The sequence below is a fragment of the Cervus elaphus genome, chromosome 5 (assembly GCF_910594005.1).
Source record: "Cervus elaphus chromosome 5, mCerEla1.1, whole genome shotgun sequence".
NCBI lineage: Eukaryota > Metazoa > Chordata > Mammalia > Artiodactyla > Cervidae > Cervus > Cervus elaphus.
In genome coordinates, this window is record NC_057819.1 from 71,640,394 (window position 1) to 71,653,935 (window position 13,542).

Here is a 13,542-nt window from a genome sequence, read left to right on the forward strand (position 1 = left end):
ATATCCCTGTGGCAACTGGAAAGGGACACTGGGTCTCCCGCCTCACCTCGAGAGGCATCCCTATTGCCCTGCCAAGCCTCGAGGAGAATGCCGAAGTGTCCATCGCAACTAAACAGGAGTCCACACATCGCTGAAATAATACGACTTTTGAAGGGCCATCCCCGCGGTAACTCGAGAACATAACCCAGATTCCCTTCGCAACTAGAGAGAAACCATGAAACGTACCCCTTGCGACGAGATGAGGCCCGATTCCCTTGCATTGCGTGCAGACCAAGTCCGTGTCCATGTCAAACAAAAAAGGAGCCTTGACTTCCTTGATGGAACTCCAGAGAGTTCTCAAGTACACTGTCACAAGTCTAGAGGGACCATGAGGTTACTGCAGCAACACAAAAGAACTCCGTGTAACCCAAATCAACTCGAGATGAGGCCCGATTCCACTGCATTGGCTCCAGAGCCATCCCGCATTCACCATCACACATGACACGTGGCTTGACTTCATTTAGGCAACTCCAGAGATTCCCCAAGAACACCGTCCCAAGTCTAGAGGAACACCAAATGGAGCAGAGCAACTCGAGAAAAGCTCTGTGTACACCAAATCATCTCGAGATGAGAGCTGATTCCCTGGATTTGACTCAAGAGGAATGGCAACTTTCCACAAGCACCTCAAGAGGAGGTGTGTCTCAGCTACAGGTATGTGAGAGGGACCCTGAGATTGCTGCCTCAAGTGGAATGGACAAGGAGATGCCCTGACACGAAATAAGTCTGGATTTACCTGAAGTGACTTGAATGCAGGCTCGTCTTTCATCTCACAAGAAGAAGGGATATCTGAATCCCCTGTGGAGACCCTAGAGAAAGCCCTATTTTCCCGCCTCATCTCGACAAGAGGCCTCACATCCCTTCGACCACTCAAGAGGCACGCAGAGTTAAGTGCCTCCAAAGGAGACGATGCCTGACTCCTCTTGAAAATTGATAGGAATTCCAATATCCCTTTGGCATCTGGAATGGGAGCCTGGATCTCCCGCCTAATATCGAGAGGCGTCCCTATTGCCCTGCCAAGCCTTGAGGAACATCCCGTGGTGTCCCTCACAACTAGACAGGACTCCTGACTTCCCTGAACCAACACGAGTGTTTAAGAGCCATCCCCGTCGTAACTCGAGAACATAACCCAGGTTGCCGATGCAACTCGAGAAAAACAATGAGACTTCCCCCTCCACGCGAGATGAGGCCCAATTCCCCTGCACTGTTTGTACAGCAAGTCTGTGTTCCCCGTCAAACACGAAAAGAGCCTTGACTTCCTTGATTGAACTCCAGAGAGTCCCCAAGAACACTGTCACAAGTCTAGAGGGACCCTGATTTCCCCACAGCAACACGAAAGAGCTCCTTATACCCCAATTCAACTCCAGATGCGGCCCGATTCCCATGCATTGGCTCCAGAGCCATCCCACGTTCCCCATCAACCACGACAAGTGGTTGACTTCCTTTAGGCAACTCCAGAGATTCCCCGAGAACACCGTCTCAAGTCTAAGGGAACACCAAGTTCAGCACAGCAACTCGAGAAAAGCTCCGTGTACCCCAAATGATCTCGTTATTAGAGCTGATTCCCTGATTTTGACTCAAGAGAAATGCCAACTTTCCACAAGCACGTCAAGAGGAGGCTTCTCTCACCTAGACCTATGTGAGTGGGTCCCTGAATTTGCTGCCTCAAGTGGAATGGATACAGAGATGCACTGACTCGATATAAGGGCAGATTTCCTGCAGTGACTTGAATGCAGTCTCGTCTTTCATCTCACATGAAGAAGGGATGTCTGAATCCACGGTGCAGACCCTAGAGAAAGCCCTATTTCCCGGCCTCATCACGACAGGAGGCCTCACATCCCTTTGACAACTTGAGAGGCACGAGGATTTCAATGCCTCAAAAGGAGACGATGCCTGACTCCTCTTGAATATTGATAGGAAACCCAATATCCCTGTGGCAACTGGAAAGGTACCCTGGGTCTCCCGCTTCACTTCGAGAGGCGTCCCTATTGCCCTGCCAAGCCTTGCGGAGTACTCCGATGTGTCCCTTGCAACTAGTCAAGAGTCCTGATATCGCTGAACAAACACGAGCTTTGAAGGGCCATCACCATCGAAACTAGAGAAGATACCCCAGGTTCCCGACGCAACTCGAAAAAAACAATGAGACTTCCCCCTCCACGCGATATGAGGCCCAATTCCGCTCTACTGTTTGCAGAGCAAGTCCGTGTTCCCATTCAAACAAGAAAGGAGCCTTGACTTCCATGATGGAACTCCAGAGAGTCTGAAAGAACACTGTCACAAGTCTAGAGGGACCCTGAGGTCACCGCAGCAACATGAAAGAGCTTCGTGTACCCGAAATCAACATGACATGAGGCCCGATTCCCCTGCATTGGCTCCAGAGCCATCACGGGTTCCCCATCTCCACGACAAGTGGCTTGCCTTCCTTTATGCAACTCCAGAGATTCCCCAAGAACACTGTCTCACGTTTAGAGGAATACCAGCTCAGCACAGCAACTCAAGAGAAGCTCCATGTACCCCAAATCATCTCGAGATGAGAGCTGATTCCCTGGATTCGACTCAAGAGGAATGCCAACTTTCAACAAGCAGCTCAAGCAGAGGCTTTTCTCAGCTCTAGGTATGTGAGAGGGTACCTGAGTTTGTTGCCTCAAGTGAAATGGACACCAAGATGCCCTGACTGGAAATAAGGCCGGATTTCCATGCAGTGACTTGAATGCAGGCTCGTCTTTCATCTCCCAAGATGAAGAGATGTCTGCATCCCCTGTGGAGACCGCAGAGAAAGCCCTAGTTCCCCGCCTCATCTTGACAGGAGGCCTTACATCCCTTTGACAACTCGAGAGGCAAGCGGAGTTCAGTGCTTCAAAAGGAGACGATGTCTGACACCTCTTTAAAATTTTTAGGAATAACAATATCCCTGTGGCAACTGCAAAGGGAAACTGGGTCGCCCCCCTCACCTCGAGAGGCATCCCTATTGGCCTGCCAAGCCTCGAGGAGAATCCCGAGGTGTCCCTCGCAACTAGACAGGAGTCCTGTCACCGTTCAACCCACACGGGTTTTGAAGGGCCATCCTCGCCGTAACTCGAGAACATACCCTAGGTTCCCGCCGCAACTTGACAAAAAACATGAGACCTCTCCCAGGCCACGAGTTGAGGCCTGATTTCCCTGCACTGACTGCAGAGCAAGTCTGTCTTCGCCATGAAACATGAAAGGAGCCTTGACTTCCTTGATGGAACTCAACATAGTCCCCAAGAACACTGTCACAGGTCTAGAGGGACCCTGAGGTCACTGCAGCAACACGAAAGGACTCGTGTAACTCAAATCAAATCGAGATGAGGGCCAAATCCTCTGCATTGGCTCTGGAGCCATCCCGCTTTCCCCATCAAACAGGACAAGTGGCTTGACTTCCTTTAGGCAACTCCAGAGATTCACCAAGAGCACCGTCCCATATCTAGAGGAATACCAAGTTCAGTACATCAAGTCGAGAAAAGCTCCGTGTACCCCAAATCATCTCAAAATGAGAGCTGATTCCCTGGATTCGACTCAAGAGGAATACCAATATTCCACAAGCACCACAAGAGGAGGCTTCTCTCAGCTATACGTATATGAGAGGGACCCAGAGTTTGCTGACTCAAGTGGAATGGACACCAAGATGCCCTGACCAAAATTAGGCCGGATTTCCCAGAAGTGACTTGAATGCAGGCTCGTCTCTCACCTCACACGATGAAAGGTTGTCTGAATCCCCTGTAGAGACCCTAGAGAAAGTCCTAGTTCCCCGCGTCATCTCGACATGAGGCCTCACATCCCTTCAAAAACTCGAGAGGCACGCGGAGTTCAATGCTTCAAAAGGAGACGATGCCTGACTCCTCCTGAAACTTGATAGGAATCCCAATATCCCTGTGGCAACTGCAAAGGGAAACTGGATTTCCCCCCTCACCTCAAGAGGCGTCACTATTGACCTGCCAAGCCTCGAGGAGAATTCCGAGGTGTCCCTCGCAACTAGACAGGAGTCCTGACATCGCTGATCCAACACGAGTTTTGAATGGCCCTGCTCGTCGTTACTCAAAAACATAACCTAGGTTCCCGCCGCAACTCGAGAAAAACCATCAGACTTTCCCCTCGCCGCGAGATGAGTCCCGATTCCCCTGCAGTGCGTGCACAGCAAGTCCGTGTTCCACATCAAACACGAAAGGAGCCTTGACTTCCTTGATGGAACTCCAGGGAGTCCCCAAGAACACTGTCACAAGTATAGAGGGACCCTGAGGTCCCCGCAGGAACATGAAAGCGCTCCGTGTCCTCCAAATCAACACAACATGAGGCCCGATTCCCCTGCATTGTGTCCAGAGCCATCCCGATTTCCCTGACAGAAACGACAAGTGGCTTCACTTCCTTTAGGCAACTCCAGAGATTCCGCGAGAATACCGACAAAAGACTAGAGGAACACCAAGTTCAGCACAGCAAATCGAGGAAAGCTCCGTGTACCCCAAATCATCTCGAGATGAGAGCTGATTCCCTGGGTTTGACTCAAGAGGAATGCCAACTTTCTACAAGCACTTCACTAGGAGGCTTCTCTCAGCTATAGGTATGTGAGAGGGGCCCTGAGTTTGCTGCCTCAAATGGAATGGACACCGATATGCCCTGACTCGAAATAAGGTCGGAATTCCCTGCAGTGACTTGAATGCAGGCTCGTCTTTCATCTCACAAGATGAAGGAATGTCTGAATGCCCTGTGAAGACCCTAGAGAAACCCCTAGTTCCCCACCTCATCTCCACATGATTCCTCAAATCCCTTTGAAAACTTGAGAGTCACACGGAGTTCAATGCTTCAAAATGAGAAGAGACCTGACTCATCTTGAAAACTGATAGGAATCCAAATGTCCCTGTGGCCACTGCAAAGGGAAACTGGATCTCCCGCCTCACCTCGAGAGGAGTCCCTCTTGTCTTGCCAAGCCTCAAGGAAAATCCCAAGGTGTCCCTCGCAACTAGACAGGAGTCCTGACGTCGCTGAACCAACACGAGTTTTGAAGGTCCATCTCCAACGTTACTCGAGATCATAACCCAGGTTCCCGCCCCAACTCCAGAAAAATCATGAGACTTTCCCCTCGCCGTGAGATGAGGCCCGATTCCCCTGCACTGCATGCAGAGCAAGTCCGTGTTCCCCATCAACACGAAAGGAGCCTTGACTTCCTTGATGGAAGTCCAGAGAGTCCCCAGGAACATAGTCACAAGTCTAGCGGGACCCTGAGGACCCCACAGCAACATGAAAGCGCACCGTGTACTCGAAATCAACTCGAGATGAGGCCCGATTCCCCTGCCTGGTCTCCAGAGCCATCACTTGTTCCCCATCAAACACGACAAGTAGCTTGACTTCCTTCAGGCAACTCCAGAGATCACCCGAGAATACTGTCTCAAGTCTAGAGGAACACCAATTTCAGCACAGCAACTCGAGAAAAGCTCATGTACCCAAATTATCTCGAGATGAGAGCTGATTCCCTGGCTTTGATTTAATAGGAATGCCAGGTTTCCACATCCCCTCAGGAGGAAGCTTCTCTCAGCTATAAGTATGTGAGAGGGACCCTGAGATTGCTGCGTCGAGTGGAATGGGCACCAAGATGCCCTGACTCGAAATAAGGCCGTATTTCCCTGCAGTGACTTGAATGCAGGCCTGTCTTTCATCTCAGATGATGAAGGGATGTCTGAATCCCTGGAAACCCTAGAGAAAGCCCTAGTTCCCCGCCTCATCTCGACAGGCAGCCTTACATCCCCTTGACAACTCAAAGGGAACGCGGAGTTCAATGCTTCAAAAGGAGACGATGCCTGCCTCCTCTTGAAAATTGATAAGAATAACAATATCACTGTGGCAACTGCAATGGAAACTGGGTCACCCCTCACCTCGAGAGGCATCCCTATTGCCCTGCTAAGCCTCGAGTAGAATCCCGAGGTGACCCTCGCAACTAGACAGGAGTCTTGTCGCCGCTCAGCCAACACGGGTTTTGAAGGGCCATCCTCGTCTTAACTTGAGAACATAACCCAGGTTCCCGCCACACCACGAGAAAAACCGTGAGACTTTCCCCTCGCCGCGAGATGAGGCCCGATTCCCCTGCACTGTGTGCAGAGCGAGTCCCTGTTCGCCATCAAACATGAAAGGAGCCTTGACTTACTTGATGGAACTCCACAGAGTCCCCAAGAACACTGTCACAAGTATAGAGGGACCTGAGGTCCCCACAGCAAAACGAAAGCACACTGTGTCCTCCAGATCAACTTGAGATGAGGCCAGATTGCCCTGCATGGTCTCCAGAGCCAACCCTCGTTCCCCATCAAACAAGACAAGTGGCTTGACTTCCTTTAGGCAACCTCAGAGATTCCCCGTGGACACTGTCCCAAGACGAGAGACACACCAAATTCAGCACAGCAAATCGAGAAAAGCTCCATGTACCCCAAAACATCTCAAAATGAGAGCTGATTCCCTGACATCGACTCAACCTGAATGCCAAATTTCCACAAGCACCTAAGAGGAGGCTCTCTCAGCTATAGGTATTTGAGAGGGACCCTGAGTTTGCTGCCTTAAGTGGAATGGACACCGAGATGCCCTGACTCGAATTAAGGCCAGATTTCTTGCAGTGACTTGAATGCAGGCTCGCCTTTAATCTCACAAGAAGAAGGGTTGTCCGAATCCCCTGTGGAGACCATAATGAAAGCCATACATCCCCGCCTGCTCTCGACAGGAGGCCCTACATGCCTTTGACAACTCGAGAGGCAAGCGGAGTTCAATGCCTCAAAAGTAGACAATGCCTGACTCCTCTTGAAAATGGATGGAAATCCCAATATCCCTGTGGCAACTGGAAAGGGACACTGGGTCTCCCGCCTCACCTCGAGAGGCATCCCTATTGCCCTGCCAAGCCTCGAGGAGAATGCCGAAGTGTCCATCGCAACTAAACAGGAGTCCACACATCGCTGAAATAATACGACTTTTGAAGGGCCATCCCCGCGGTAACTCGAGAACATAACCCAGATTCCCTTCGCAACTAGAGAGAAACCATGAAACGTACCCCTTGCGACGAGATGAGGCCCGATTCCCTTGCATTGCGTGCAGACCAAGTCCGTGTCCATGTCAAACAAAAAAGGAGCCTTGACTTCCTTGATGGAACTCCAGAGAGTTCTCAAGTACACTGTCACAAGTCTAGAGGGACCATGAGGTTACTGCAGCAACACAAAAGAACTCCGTGTAACCCAAATCAACTCGAGATGAGGCCCGATTCCACTGCATTGGCTCCAGAGCCATCCCGCATTCACCATCACACATGACACGTGGCTTGACTTCATTTAGGCAACTCCAGAGATTCCCCAAGAACACCGTCCCAAGTCTAGAGGAACACCAAATGGAGCAGAGCAACTCGAGAAAAGCTCTGTGTACACCAAATCATCTCGAGATGAGAGCTGATTCCCTGGATTTGACTCAAGAGGAATGGCAACTTTCCACAAGCACCTCAAGAGGAGGTGTGTCTCAGCTACAGGTATGTGAGAGGGACCCTGAGATTGCTGCCTCAAGTGGAATGGACAAGGAGATGCCCTGACACGAAATAAGTCTGGATTTACCTGAAGTGACTTGAATGCAGGCTCGTCTTTCATCTCACAAGAAGAAGGGATATCTGAATCCCCTGTGGAGACCCTAGAGAAAGCCCTATTTTCCCGCCTCATCTCGACAAGAGGCCTCACATCCCTTCGACCACTCAAGAGGCACGCAGAGTTAAGTGCCTCCAAAGGAGACGATGCCTGACTCCTCTTGAAAATTGATAGGAATTCCAATATCCCTTTGGCATCTGGAATGGGAGCCTGGATCTCCCGCCTAATATCGAGAGGCGTCCCTATTGCCCTGCCAAGCCTTGAGGAACATCCCGTGGTGTCCCTCACAACTAGACAGGACTCCTGACTTCCCTGAACCAACACGAGTGTTTAAGAGCCATCCCCGTCGTAACTCGAGAACATAACCCAGGTTGCCGATGCAACTCGAGAAAAACAATGAGACTTCCCCCTCCACGCGAGATGAGGCCCAATTCCCCTGCACTGTTTGTACAGCAAGTCTGTGTTCCCCGTCAAACACGAAAAGAGCCTTGACTTCCTTGATTGAACTCCAGAGAGTCCCCAAGAACACTGTCACAAGTCTAGAGGGACCCTGATTTCCCCACAGCAACACGAAAGAGCTCCTTATACCCCAATTCAACTCCAGATGCGGCCCGATTCCCGTGCATTGGCTCCAGAGCCATCCCACGTTCCCCATCAACCACGACAAGTGGTTGACTTCCTTTAGGCAACTCCAGAGATTCCCCGAGAACACCGTCTCAAGTCTAAGGGAACACCAAGTTCAGCACAGCAACTCGAGAAAAGCTCCGTGTACCCCAAATGATCTCGTTATTAGAGCTGATTCCCTGATTTTGACTCAAGAGAAATGCCAACTTTCCACAAGCACGTCAAGAGGAGGCTTCTCTCACCTAGACCTATGTGAGTGGGTCCCTGAATTTGCTGCCTCAAGTGGAATGGATACAGAGATGCACTGACTCGATATAAGGGCAGATTTCCTGCAGTGACTTGAATGCAGTCTCGTCTTTCATCTCACATGAAGAAGGGATGTCTGAATCCACGGTGCAGACCCTAGAGAAAGCCCTATTTCCCGGCCTCATCACGACAGGAGGCCTCACATCCCTTTGACAACTTGAGAGGCACGAGGATTTCAATGCCTCAAAAGGAGACGATGCCTGACTCCTCTTGAATATTGATAGGAAACCCAATATCCCTGTGGCAACTGGAAAGGTACCCTGGGTCTCCCGCTTCACTTCGAGAGGCGTCCCTATTGCCCTGCCAAGCCTTGCGGAGTACTCCGATGTGTCCCTTGCAACTAGTCAAGAGTCCTGATATCGCTGAACAAACACGAGCTTTGAAGGGCCATCACCATCGAAACTAGAGAAGATACCCCAGGTTCCCGACGCAACTCGAAAAAAACAATGAGACTTCCCCCTCCACGCGATATGAGGCCCAATTCCACTCTACTGTTTGCAGAGCAAGTCTGTGTTCCCATTCAAACAAGAAAGGAGCCTTGACTTCCATGATGGAACTCCAGAGAGTCTGAAAGAACACTGTCACAAGTCTAGAGGGACCCTGAGGTCACCGCAGCAACATGAAAGAGCTTCGTGTACCCGAAATCAACATGACATGAGGCCCGATTCCCCTGCATTGGCTCCAGAGCCATCACGGGTTCCCCATCTCCACGACAAGTGGCTTGCCTTCCTTTATGCAACTCCAGAGATTCCCCAAGAACACTGTCTCACGTTTAGAGGAATACCAGCTCAGCACAGCAACTCAAGAGAAGCTCCATGTACCCCAAATCATCTCGAGATGAGAGCTGATTCCCTGGATTCGACTCAAGAGGAATGCCAACTTTCAACAAGCAGCTCAAGCAGAGGCTTTTCTCAGCTCTAGGTATGTGAGAGGGTACCTGAGTTTGTTGCCTCAAGTGAAATGGACACCAAGATGCCCTGACTGGAAATAAGGCCGGATTTCCATGCAGTGACTTGAATGCAGGCTCGTCTTTCATCTCCCAAGATGAAGAGATGTCTGCATCCCCTGTGGAGACCGCAGAGAAAGCCCTAGTTCCCCGCCTCATCTTGACAGGAGGCCTTACATCCCTTTGACAACTCGAGAGGCAAGCGGAGTTCAATGCTTCAAAAGGAGACGATGTCTGACACCTCTTTAAAATTTTTAGGAATAACAATATCCCTGTGGCAACTGCAAAGGGAAACTGGGTCGCCCCCCTCACCTCGAGAGGCATCCCTATTGGCCTGCCAAGCCTCGAGGAGAATCCCGAGGTGTCCCTCGCAACTAGACAGGAGTCCTGTCACCGTTCAACCCACACGGGTTTTGAAGGGCCATCCTCGCCGTAACTCGAGAACATACCCTAGGTTCCCGCCGCAACTTGACAAAAAACATGAGACCTCTCCCAGGCCACGAGTTGAGGCCTGATTTCCCTGCACTGACTGCAGAGCAAGTCTGTCTTCCCCATGAAACATGAAAGGAGCCTTGACTTCCTTGATGGAACTCAACATAGTCCCCAAGAACACTGTCACAGGTCTAGAGGGACCCTGAGGTCACTGCAGCAACACGAAAGGACTCGTGTAACTCAAATCAAATCGAGATGAGGGCCAAATCCTCTGCATTGGCTCTGGAGCCATCCCGCTTTCCCCATCAAACAGGACAAGTGGCTTGACTTTCTTTAGGCAACTCCAGAGATTCACCAAGAGCACCGTCCCATATCTAGAGGAATACCAAGTTCAGTACATCAAGTCGAGAAAAGCTCCGTGTACCCCAAATCATCTCAAAATGAGAGCTGATTCCCTGGATTCGACTCAAGAGGAATACCAATATTCCACAAGCACCACAAGAGGAGGCTTCTCTCAGCTATACGTATATGAGAGGGACCCAGAGTTTGCTGACTCAAGTGGAATGGACACCAAGATGCCCTGACCAAAATTAGGCCGGATTTCCCAGAAGTGACTTGAATGCAGGCTCGTCTCTCACCTCACACGATGAAAGGTTGTCTGAATCCCCTGTAGAGACCCTAGAGAAAGTCCTAGTTCCCCGCGTCATCTCGACATGAGGCCTCACATCCCTTCAAAAACTTGAGAGGCACGCGGAGTTCAATGCTTCAAAAGGAGACGATGCCTGACTCCTCCTGAAACTTGATAGGAATCCCAATATCCCTGTGGCAACTGCAAAGGGAAACTGGATTTCCCCCCTCACCTCAAGAGGCGTCACTATTGACCTGCCAAGCCTCGAGGAGAATTCCGAGGTGTCCCTCGCAACTAGACAGGAGTCCTGACATCGCTGATCCAACACGAGTTTTGAATGGCCCTGCTCGTCGTTACTCAAAAACATAACCTAGGTTCCCGCCGCAACTCGAGAAAAACCATCAGACTTTCCCCTCGCCGCGAGATGAGTCCCGATTCCCCTGCAGTGCGTGCACAGCAAGTCCGTGTTCCACATCAAACACGAAAGGAGCCTTGACTTCCTTGATGGAACTCCAGGGAGTCCCCAAGAACACTGTCACAAGTATAGAGGGACCCTGAGGTCCCCGCAGGAACATGAAAGCGCTCCGTGTCCTCCAAATCAACACAACATGAGGCCCGATTCCCCTGCATTGTGTCCAGAGCCATCCCGATTTCCCTGACAGAAACGACAAGTGGCTTCACTTCCTTTAGGCAACTCCAGAGATTCCGCGAGAATACCGACAAAAGACTAGAGGAACACCAAGTTCAGCACAGCAAATCGAGGAAAGCTCCGTGTACCCCAAATCATCTCGAGATGAGAGCTGATTCCCTGGGTTTGACTCAAGAGGAATGCCAACTTTCTACAAGCACTTCACTAGGAGGCTTCTCTCAGCTATAGGTATGTGAGAGGGGCCCTGAGTTTGCTGCCTCAAATGGAATGGACACCGATATGCCCTGACTCGAAATAAGGTCGGAATTCCCTGCAGTGACTTGAATGCAGGCTCGTCTTTCATCTCACAAGATGAAGGAATGTCTGAATGCCCTGTGAAGACCCTAGAGAAACCCCTAGTTCCCCACCTCATCTCCACATGATTCCTCAAATCCCTTTGAAAACTTGAGAGTCACACGGAGTTCAATGCTTCAAAATGAGAAGAGACCTGACTCATCTTGAAAACTGATAGGAATCCAAATGTCCCTGTGGCCACTGCAAAGGGAAACTGGATCTCCCGCCTCACCTCGAGAGGAGTCCCTCTTGTCTTGCCAAGCCTCAAGGAAAATCCCAAGGTGTCCCTCGCAACTAGACAGGAGTCCTGACGTCGCTGAACCAACACGAGTTTTGAAGGTCCATCTCCAACGTTACTCGAGATCATAACCCAGGTTCCCGCCCCAACTCCAGAAAAATCATGAGACTTTCCCCTCGCCGTGAGATGAGGCCCGATTCCCCTGCACTGCATGCAGAGCAAGTCCGTGTTCCCCATCAACACGAAAGGAGCCTTGACTTCCTTGATGGAAGTCCAGAGAGTCCCCAGGAACATAGTCACAAGTCTAGCGGGACCCTGAGGACCCCACAGCAACATGAAAGCGCACCGTGTACTCGAAATCAACTCGAGATGAGGCCCGATTCCCCTGCCTGGTCTCCAGAGCCATCACTTGTTCCCCATCAAACACGACAAGTAGCTTGACTTCCTTCAGGCAACTCCAGAGATCACCCGAGAATACTGTCTCAAGTCTAGAGGAACACCAATTTCAGCACAGCAACTCGAGAAAAGCTCATGTACCCAAATTATCTCGAGATGAGAGCTGATTCCCTGGCTTTGATTTAATAGGAATGCCAGGTTTCCACATCCCCTCAGGAGGAAGCTTCTCTCAGCTATAAGTATGTGAGAGGGACCCTGAGATTGCTGCGTCGAGTGGAATGGGCACCAAGATGCCCTGACTCGAAATAAGGCCGTATTTCCCTGCAGTGACTTGAATGCAGGCCTGTCTTTCATCTCAGATGATGAAGGGATGTCTGAATCCCTGGAAACCCTAGAGAAAGCCCTAGTTCCCCGCCTCATCTCGACAGGCAGCCTTACATCCCCTTGACAACTCAAAGGGAACGCGGAGTTCAATGCTTCAAAAGGAGACGATGCCTGCCTCCTCTTGAAAATTGATAAGAATAACAATATCACTGTGGCAACTGCAATGGAAACTGGGTCACCCCTCACCTCGAGAGGCATCCCTATTGCCCTGCTAAGCCTCGAGTAGAATCCCGAGGTGACCCTCGCAACTAGACAGGAGTCTTGTCGCCGCTCAGCCAACACGGGTTTTGAAGGGCCATCCTCGTCTTAACTTGAGAACATAACCCAGGTTCCCGCCACACCACGAGAAAAACCGTGAGACTTTCCCCTCGCCGCGAGATGAGGCCCGATTCCCCTGCACTGTGTGCAGAGCGAGTCCCTGTTCGCCATCAAACATGAAAGGAGCCTTGACTTACTTGATGGAACTCCACAGAGTCCCCAAGAACACTGTCACAAGTATAGAGGGACCTGAGGTCCCCACAGCAAAACGAAAGCACACTGTGTCCTCCAGATCAACTTGAGATGAGGCCAGATTGCCCTGCATGGTCTCCAGAGCCAACCCTCGTTCCCCATCAAACAAGACAAGTGGCTTGACTTCCTTTAGGCAACCTCAGAGATTCCCCGTGGACACTGTCCCAAGACGAGAGACACACCAAATTCAGCACAGCAAATCGAGAAAAGCTCCATGTACCCCAAAACATCTCGAAATGAGAGCTGATTCCCTGACATCGACTCAACCTGAATGCCAAATTTCCACAAGCACCTAAGAGGAGGCTCTCTCAGCTATAGGTATTTGAGAGGGACCCTGAGTTTGCTGCCTTAAGTGGAATGGACACCGAGATGCCCTGACTCGAATTAAGGCCAGATTTCTTGCAGTGACTTGAATGCAGGCTCGCCTTTAATCTCACAAGAAGA